The sequence below is a fragment of the Halyomorpha halys genome, unplaced genomic scaffold (genome assembly GCF_000696795.3).
Source record: "Halyomorpha halys isolate HHAL.00 unplaced genomic scaffold, Hhal_1.1 Scaffold282.1, whole genome shotgun sequence".
NCBI lineage: Eukaryota > Metazoa > Arthropoda > Insecta > Hemiptera > Pentatomidae > Halyomorpha > Halyomorpha halys.
The window spans coordinates 167,784-175,935 of NW_027110990.1; positions in this window are offsets into that span (position 1 = coordinate 167,784).

Genomic DNA, 8,152 nt, shown 5'->3' on the forward strand with positions numbered 1-8,152 from the left:
AAAAACTTCATACAGGCTATTCTGCCCAGGTCAAAACATCTATATCTAATAAGTCAAATATATTTACGCAAGTATTAATACATTTTGTTATGAAATGTTGGTTTTTAAAAAGCTATATCTCAGGAACTATTGAACATATTAAGGCTCATATTTTAGCAAATTGATGTTCTTTTACGTTTTCTAGTGTTTTTGATAGTTTTAAAAACTATTATTTTTATTCATGGTTTGAAACAACCGCATTTTTTTATTCCACCTACCTGTACTTGGCAGACTCATTTATTTTTATTAGTAATTATACATAGTTTTCACTAAGTGATCAGAAATTAGGGTGAAATAACTTCCTTTTTTTTATCTTCTTTGGCTCTTGTACTATAACTTGTAAAATAACTACCATAAAACATTTTATAATACTTATTATCGTAAGGATAGTTGTTTTTTTAAGATATTCCCATATGAACATAAATTTGGCAAATGAAAATTTGTCCGAACAACTATAAATCAATATATATGTATAAATAGTTGACCGTAAAAATTGATATATAGGAAGATGGTGAGGGTTGCGGTCAATAGTGAAACGAAAATAGTTTACAACTAGATAGTTAAATAGTTGTAAACTATTTTCGTTTCACTTGTGACCACAACCCTCACCATCTTCCTATATATAAATCAATATATTTTAGCAAATTTCATGTAAACTATTGCTCCTACGAAGATAAACATCATACAGTACTTTATAGGTCATTAAACTAGCATTAATTTGAGTGCTAATAGGCATCTGTTCATCAAATGGTTTTTGAGATATAGATTTTTCAAAATAAATTTACTAACTACTGATCTTTCAGTACGTCCCATACAACATTTCTATGAAATTCCTACTTTTTAAGATATAGAGCTCTGAATGAAAAATTAATTTTCATTGAAACAGCCTATCTGTACTAATTTATTTAAGTATATTATTTATTTATTTATATAAGTACTACAGACTCATTTATTTTTACTAGTAATTATTCATAATTTTCACTAAGTAATCAGAAATTAAGATTAAATAACTGTATAATAAATTAGAATTCATTACAATCATTAACAGTAATAACTTTCATTAATAATATCAACAATATTATATTATATTATTGCCAGGACAGTAAATGTTATAGTGAAGGTAAATGCCACAAAGTTTACACCATGGGAATTATTGCGACAATTGCTGTCAAGGCAGTAAATTAGCACCATCTAAATGGTACATTAAAATATGTAGTAACTGTTATTGTGAAATTTATTGAAAACAATTAATAAAGGTTTCGAACTCTCCTGGTACGGTTTATATTAGACGGGCACAACGTAGTGGACCGTTATGTTAATGTTTAATAATATAATATTTTTATTGAAGAGAATTAATACAATCAGTCACGAATTAAGGGTGATAGGTATTACTGGTTCAAAAACACATTTACACAGTATATACAGAAATAGAAGAAAATAATAATAATAATAAATAAAAGATAATACTATACTGATCTATATAAATAAAGTTATATATCTAAATTAAAAATATTATGAAATAAAAACTGTTCGCAAAAACAAAATAAAATAATTTATATACAACACAAATAAAATTAAGTAAGAATAAAACAAACACATTTGCACCTGTATAAAATATTAAAATTCTGCAGAGGAAATCAAGGCAAATCATATTCGTTTTAAAAGTTGTCTGAAACCTTTAAATACCATTATTCTTAGACAATAAATATACTAGAAATTTTCAAACTTAATTATTTGTGATTCCAGGTAGTACTAGAGCCGGGAAGAAAAAAGACAGTTATCTGCCTTTAAAAAGTTATCTGACCACAATTTCTTATTATTTTAATGAAAACTATGTATAATTACTAGTCAAAACTGATGAGTCTGTCAAGTATAGGTAGGGGAAATAAAAAATGGCAGCTGTTTCAAAACCTTAAAAAAACATCAATTTTTCATTGGGAGCTCTATATCTTAAAAAATACCAACGACAATAGAAAATCTAAAAGAACATTATTTAAAGAAGAGTAAATTTTCTGAAATATTAGCCCTAATAGAGATATTTACGTCCAATAGTTCTCGAGATATAGCTTTTTAAAATACAACATTTCTTAAAACTCTTCTGAAAGATTAGTAGTTAGTTCATTTATTTTGAGAAAACTATGTGACCTATAGATGTCTATTAGCACTACAATTAAAGCTAGTTTAACGTACTATACAGTAGTTTATGACCTTTACCTTCGTAGGAATAGTAGTTATCATGATATGGGCTAAAATAAATCGATTTATAGTTGTTCGGACAATAAGTTTGAGTTTTGAAAAACTTTATTTCAAAAACCATAAGACGTACATATGTCTTCCATCACACAAATCAAATCTAGCTAAATTTACTATAGAATAGTTATAACGTTTATCTTTGTAGGAGTAGCAGTTTTTATGATATTTGACAAATTAAATTCACAAACTGTTAATTTCTAGTTGTTTGTATAAAATGTTTGATTTTTGAAACAATATGTCTCTAGATCCATTAGACGCACATATGTTTGCTAGCATACAAAATAAAGAAAATTTAACTTACTATAAAGTAATTTATGACACTTATTTTCGTATGGATAGTAGTTTTTATGATATTCGCATATGAATATAAATTTGGCAAATGAAAATTTGTCCAAAGAACTATAAATCAATTTATTTTAGCAAATATCATGAAAACTACTACTCCTACGAAGAAAAACGTATTAAACTACTTCATAGTCCATTAAACTAGCTTTAATTCGAGTGATAATAGATATCTGTACGTCAAATGGTTTTTGAGATATAGATTTTTCAAAATAAATTCACTAACTACTGATCTTTCAATATCTCAAGAATTATTTAACGTAAATAGCTCTATTAGGGCTTAAATTTTAGAAAATTTACTCTGCTTTAAATGATGCCCTCTTAGATTTTCTACTGTTGTTGGTAGTTGTAAAGATATAGAGCTCCGAATGAAAAGTTAATTATTTTTAACGTTTTTAAAAATCCGGCATTATTTATTCCTCCTACGTATAGTTGGCAGTATTGGTATACTCATCAATTTTGACTAGTAATTATACACAGTTTTTAATAAAGTAATAAAAAATTGGAGTGAAATACCTGACTTTTTTCTCCTCTTGGGCTCTTGTACTAAGGTGTCACGGCCCCAAGAGCAGTTCAGTGTTCATATCGCTCTGCCTTTATTTCCTTTTCATCTTGGTAGTATATAGAAATCTGTTCATAAACTTAGTATATTGTTAATAATTAATTCAAAACACTATCCAAATTATAGTCACAAAACTTTTATTTCTTTTACACGTCCAACGTTTCGGCCAATTCGGCCATCTTCAGGGACAATCTCAATTCACTATGAAACATATAATTTAACCACTCTAAAAACTTCATACAGGCTATTCTGCCCAGGTCAAAACATCTATATCTAATAAGTCAAATATCCATTAAAAACCACAGTCAAAATTATTTCTCTTTAAAACACTAGGTAATAAAAGTGTATTAATAGTGTTTTAAAGAGAAATAATTTTGACTGTGGTTTTTAATGGATATTTGACTTATTAGATATAAATGTTTTGACCTGGGCAGAATAGCCTGTATGAAGTTTTTAGAGTGGTTAAATTATATGTTTCATAGTGAATTGAGATTGTCCCTGAAGATGGCCGAATTGGCCGAAACGTTGGACGTGTAAAAGAAATAAAAGTTTTGTGACTATAATTTGGATAGTGTTTTGAATTAATTATTAAAAATTGCTAGTCTCAAGAAAGAATTTTAAGATTATAAATTAGTATATTGTGTTTTTATAGACAGTAGAACATGTTTAAGTTCACGTGAATTGTGTGACAATTATTAGCAATTAGAAGTTATAAATTGGTAATCGTTTGTCAGAGCTGACTCAGGTGGCCGTTAATTTCCCTAAGGGTATCTTATCTTATCCATACTTCACGGTCAAGGCCCTGTGTATTGACAGTACAGTTTGCAGCAGGACCCGAGCTTGAACCTAAAGACTTTATATTTTTTTATTATTGTGTTGTGTTTTTTTTTTAGATTCTCTGATTTATTTATTCTTAGAAATGTTGTTTTGTTTAATTTTTTTAAATATCACCTTTTTTTTTTTAATTTTATTTTTTAATTCTCTCTCAGGAAAATGGACAAGAGTAACATGGATTTAGACAAAAATACGTCCAGTGAGAATTCGAAAGAGAAGAAAGCATTATCTGAATTTAATTAATCTGATTAACAATATTTAAAAAGACGCACGATTCAAAAGCGGAACCGAAACACTGCGGGAAACTCACCCAATAAGAAAAAAAATTAATCGGCCAAAGCTATGCAGCCAGTCAAAAAAACTACAAAAAACTCACAGTACGTCTACTACAGCCACCACTGAAGAATCGAGTAAACCAACGACTTCTGCCAGAAACAATAATGTTGTTCCAGTTGGCAATCAAGCACATGAGACTTTACAACTTCTTATATTTTCGAACCTGAGCCACCACATATTTACGTGACTAACATTGAGAACTTTGTCTCATTCGCTAAGTAAATAGCAGACTTAATCGGACAAACGAATTCTCGTGTGAAAGATATAAAAATTAATACCACCTCCAGTATGTTGGGGGTGGGTATTTACGGAGTTTGTATAGTAGTCCAGGATCCCAGACTCGATCAAAAGCTTGTTCTACATCCAGAAAGACTCCAACTCTCCCAGTACACCCCAGAAAGGCTCCGGAGTCTTTCTGGATGTTGAACACCACGTATGCACGTATGCACAACGATGCCCATATTTTACACCACATCTCAATAGCTTGGGACTAAGCCAAGATATCTCAAAAACCATTGGAGACGATGATAAGGCAATAGAATTGGTGTTTCGGTTTTTGAAATCACAAAATTTACTGACAAAAATATATCTTGATCGGAAGAAAAAAAAAAATAAAAAATAAATAAAATAATCGAATCAAAAAATAAATAAAATTTAACGAATATTAGCAAAATTAAATAAAATATAAATGGCGTTGATGACCAATGAAGTTTGGCGCCACTGAACAACCAAACAAACAAACCACATATGCTGAAGACACATGTCTATTGTCAATGATTTATAAAATCCTTTCATTTTATCCCAAACCCTCAAATCCTTATTAGACAAACGGTCTAAACTTCCAACACATCACAAAAGACTGATCTACATGACTGTAATAAGGCCAATCTGGACATTTTGAGTTGAGCTTTGGGGCGCCACTATACCATCGAATTCCTCTCGTATCCAACCCTTACAATGCAAAATCATTAATGCTCCATACTTTGTCACAAAAAAAAACTATTGAGGTCCTGATGGATGTGTATTGACATCCATCAGGACCTCAATAGTTTTTTTTTTCAACAGGTTTCCATTGTTCATATAATCGTTCCTAGCTACTTTTTGTCCAATTCCTACGTTAAGAATGTTGCTCATTTTACCTATATTACTACTATTCAGATCTTATGACGTTATTTGGGCGAAATGTTAGTTTCAAATAATGAAAAACACTTTTTAATATATCATCAACTGCCCAACGTTTCGTCCAATGCGGCCATCCTCAAGGACAACGTTAAATATAAATTTACAGCTCACATCCAATTATTTAAAACTGTTTCGCAGGCTATTCTGCCCAGGTCATTAAATACAAATCAAATTAACCTATTTTTTCAAAATTTTAATTATGTTTAAAACTTTGAATTTTATATCAACTTAACACTATCAACTATCATATAAACAAACTATTTTCATCCTGTAAATTAAAATTTACGTAAATAATAATTTAAGTATTATTATATAAATAGTAAATAGTAATTGACAATAAATTAAACGTTTTTAAATAATTGGATGTTAGGGGTAATTTTATATTCAAGATTGTCCTTCCACAAGTCACAACATGTCACATTTACCCTACGACACAAAACATGCCCTTCAGTTTACATTGACAATCACCCTATACCACAAACAAACACTGTAACTTATTTAGGACTTACCTATGATAGAAGGTTGACTGAGGCCTACACGTCAAGACAAAACGTAAAACGCTGAATTTCTGACTGAGAGAATAATATTCTATACTACACAGACGTTTGAAATTACCACTCAGACAGAAACTTAACGTATACACCCATAAGGACTTACGCCAAATTTATGGACCTGCTAAAAAGGCACATGTTCAGAAAATACAAACTTTTTAATCATAATTTTAAGACTGGCAACGAACTCGCCACCCAACACGGGTTTTACAACACGCTATATGGACATTTCAATAAATTTATACGACAGATGGCAGCACATGATATTGCTGACGTAACTCGGTGTAGGCTGAAGAGGAGTTGGATGCGAGACCTCCTAGTGTAATAAAATAATTTACTTAACGTCAGGAGGACGCACTACTGTGTGCTATCTCCCTCATGTCATGCCTGGATAGAACATCTCATTTTGTGGTAGTAAAATACATTTACAGGTGCAAATAAAAATAAAAATGTTTAAAAAAAAGATTATACTTGAGGATGGCCGAATTGGCCGAAACGTCAGACTGTTGATGATATAACAAAGAGTTTTGGGACTTAACATGGATACAATTGATTTATATAAAAAATTAATATATGTAATATAGAAATGTATTAATTTATATCAAACTTTAAATTCTAATCATTACAAAAGACTGATCTACATGACTATTATAAGGCCTATTTGGACATACGGAGTTGAGCTATGGGGCTCCACTAAACCACCTAATTCCTCTCGAATCCAATCCTTACAGTCAAAAATCCTTCGTAAAATCCTTAACGCTCCTTACTTTGTCACAAATCAAATCATCCATCAGGACCTCAATGTCCCCTATGTTGCCGATTTAGCCAGAACCAGATACCAATCCTTCCATGATAAACTTCCCAACCACCCAAACCAACTTGTTTCTAATCTGGCTTCTCCTTCACTACCTAATAATCCTCCTAGACGTCTGAAAAGAAGATTGCCTCGAGATCTTCTCCTTTAGAAATGTTTTTGGAGTTCTATCAATGGGTAGATTATCCACATGTTTTTATCATGTCATAATATCACTTACAGCAAATTTACTTGATGTGTATATATATATACAGTTGTAAATATCAATAAATAAATTATTAAAAAAAAAATTCTAATAAATTAATCTATTTACATCCCTAAATCTAGCAATTGTGAAGTTGATAGTAGTTAATGTGTTTGGAATAGTCAGATTAAAATATAATTAAGTTATTTTTCATAAACATTGATTTGCCACCCTGAAACATTTGAACAATGGCCCTCACAGCTCTAGTGTATGGCTGGCAAATCTACACGGCGCTCAGTGGAACAGATAATATTAGATATTGAATATAAAATTTATATATTTTTCGGTTTAGATAAAATGGTTTTAAAATTAAAATTAATTGTTTCAGGAAAGGACTCGTTCTTACTTCCGACTACACTCTCGTGAACCGTGAGTACTAATCATTTCAATCCAGTAACTACAATCGGAATTATTAAATAAATCAAAACTTGTATCCTTTTATGTCTCCACACTTTTTATGTCAACAGTCCAACGTTTCGGCCATTTTAGCCATCCTCAAGTACATCTAAATATTTAACAGTTTATATTATGTATTCATTTGTAACACTAATAACAACAACATTATCACTAATAATATAACATACCTTCAATTATAAATTTTCCTCACATTAACTTTAAAATTTCTTTTGCAGGCTATTCTGCCCAGGTCATTCATTAATTATAAGTTAAAACCTATTAAAAGGCAATTATTAGAGAGTCATATTTATTATTAATAAGCTTACCTAAGCTTAAGTTTAGTTACCTATTCTTCTATTTAAAATCATAATTATCTAAATCTTCTTATTTTAAAACTATTCACCAAAATCACTAACCATATACACAAACCATTTATAACCTCCCACTCACACAGGTCAGCCTTGTTTTAAAATTAATTTATTTTATTTTAAATTGCATTTTTGTCTCAATTTGGTATTTATTCTAATTCTCAAAATTCCATATTAAAATTAATTGTAAATAGTAACAAATTTCTCCATTTATTTTTATAAATTTATTTT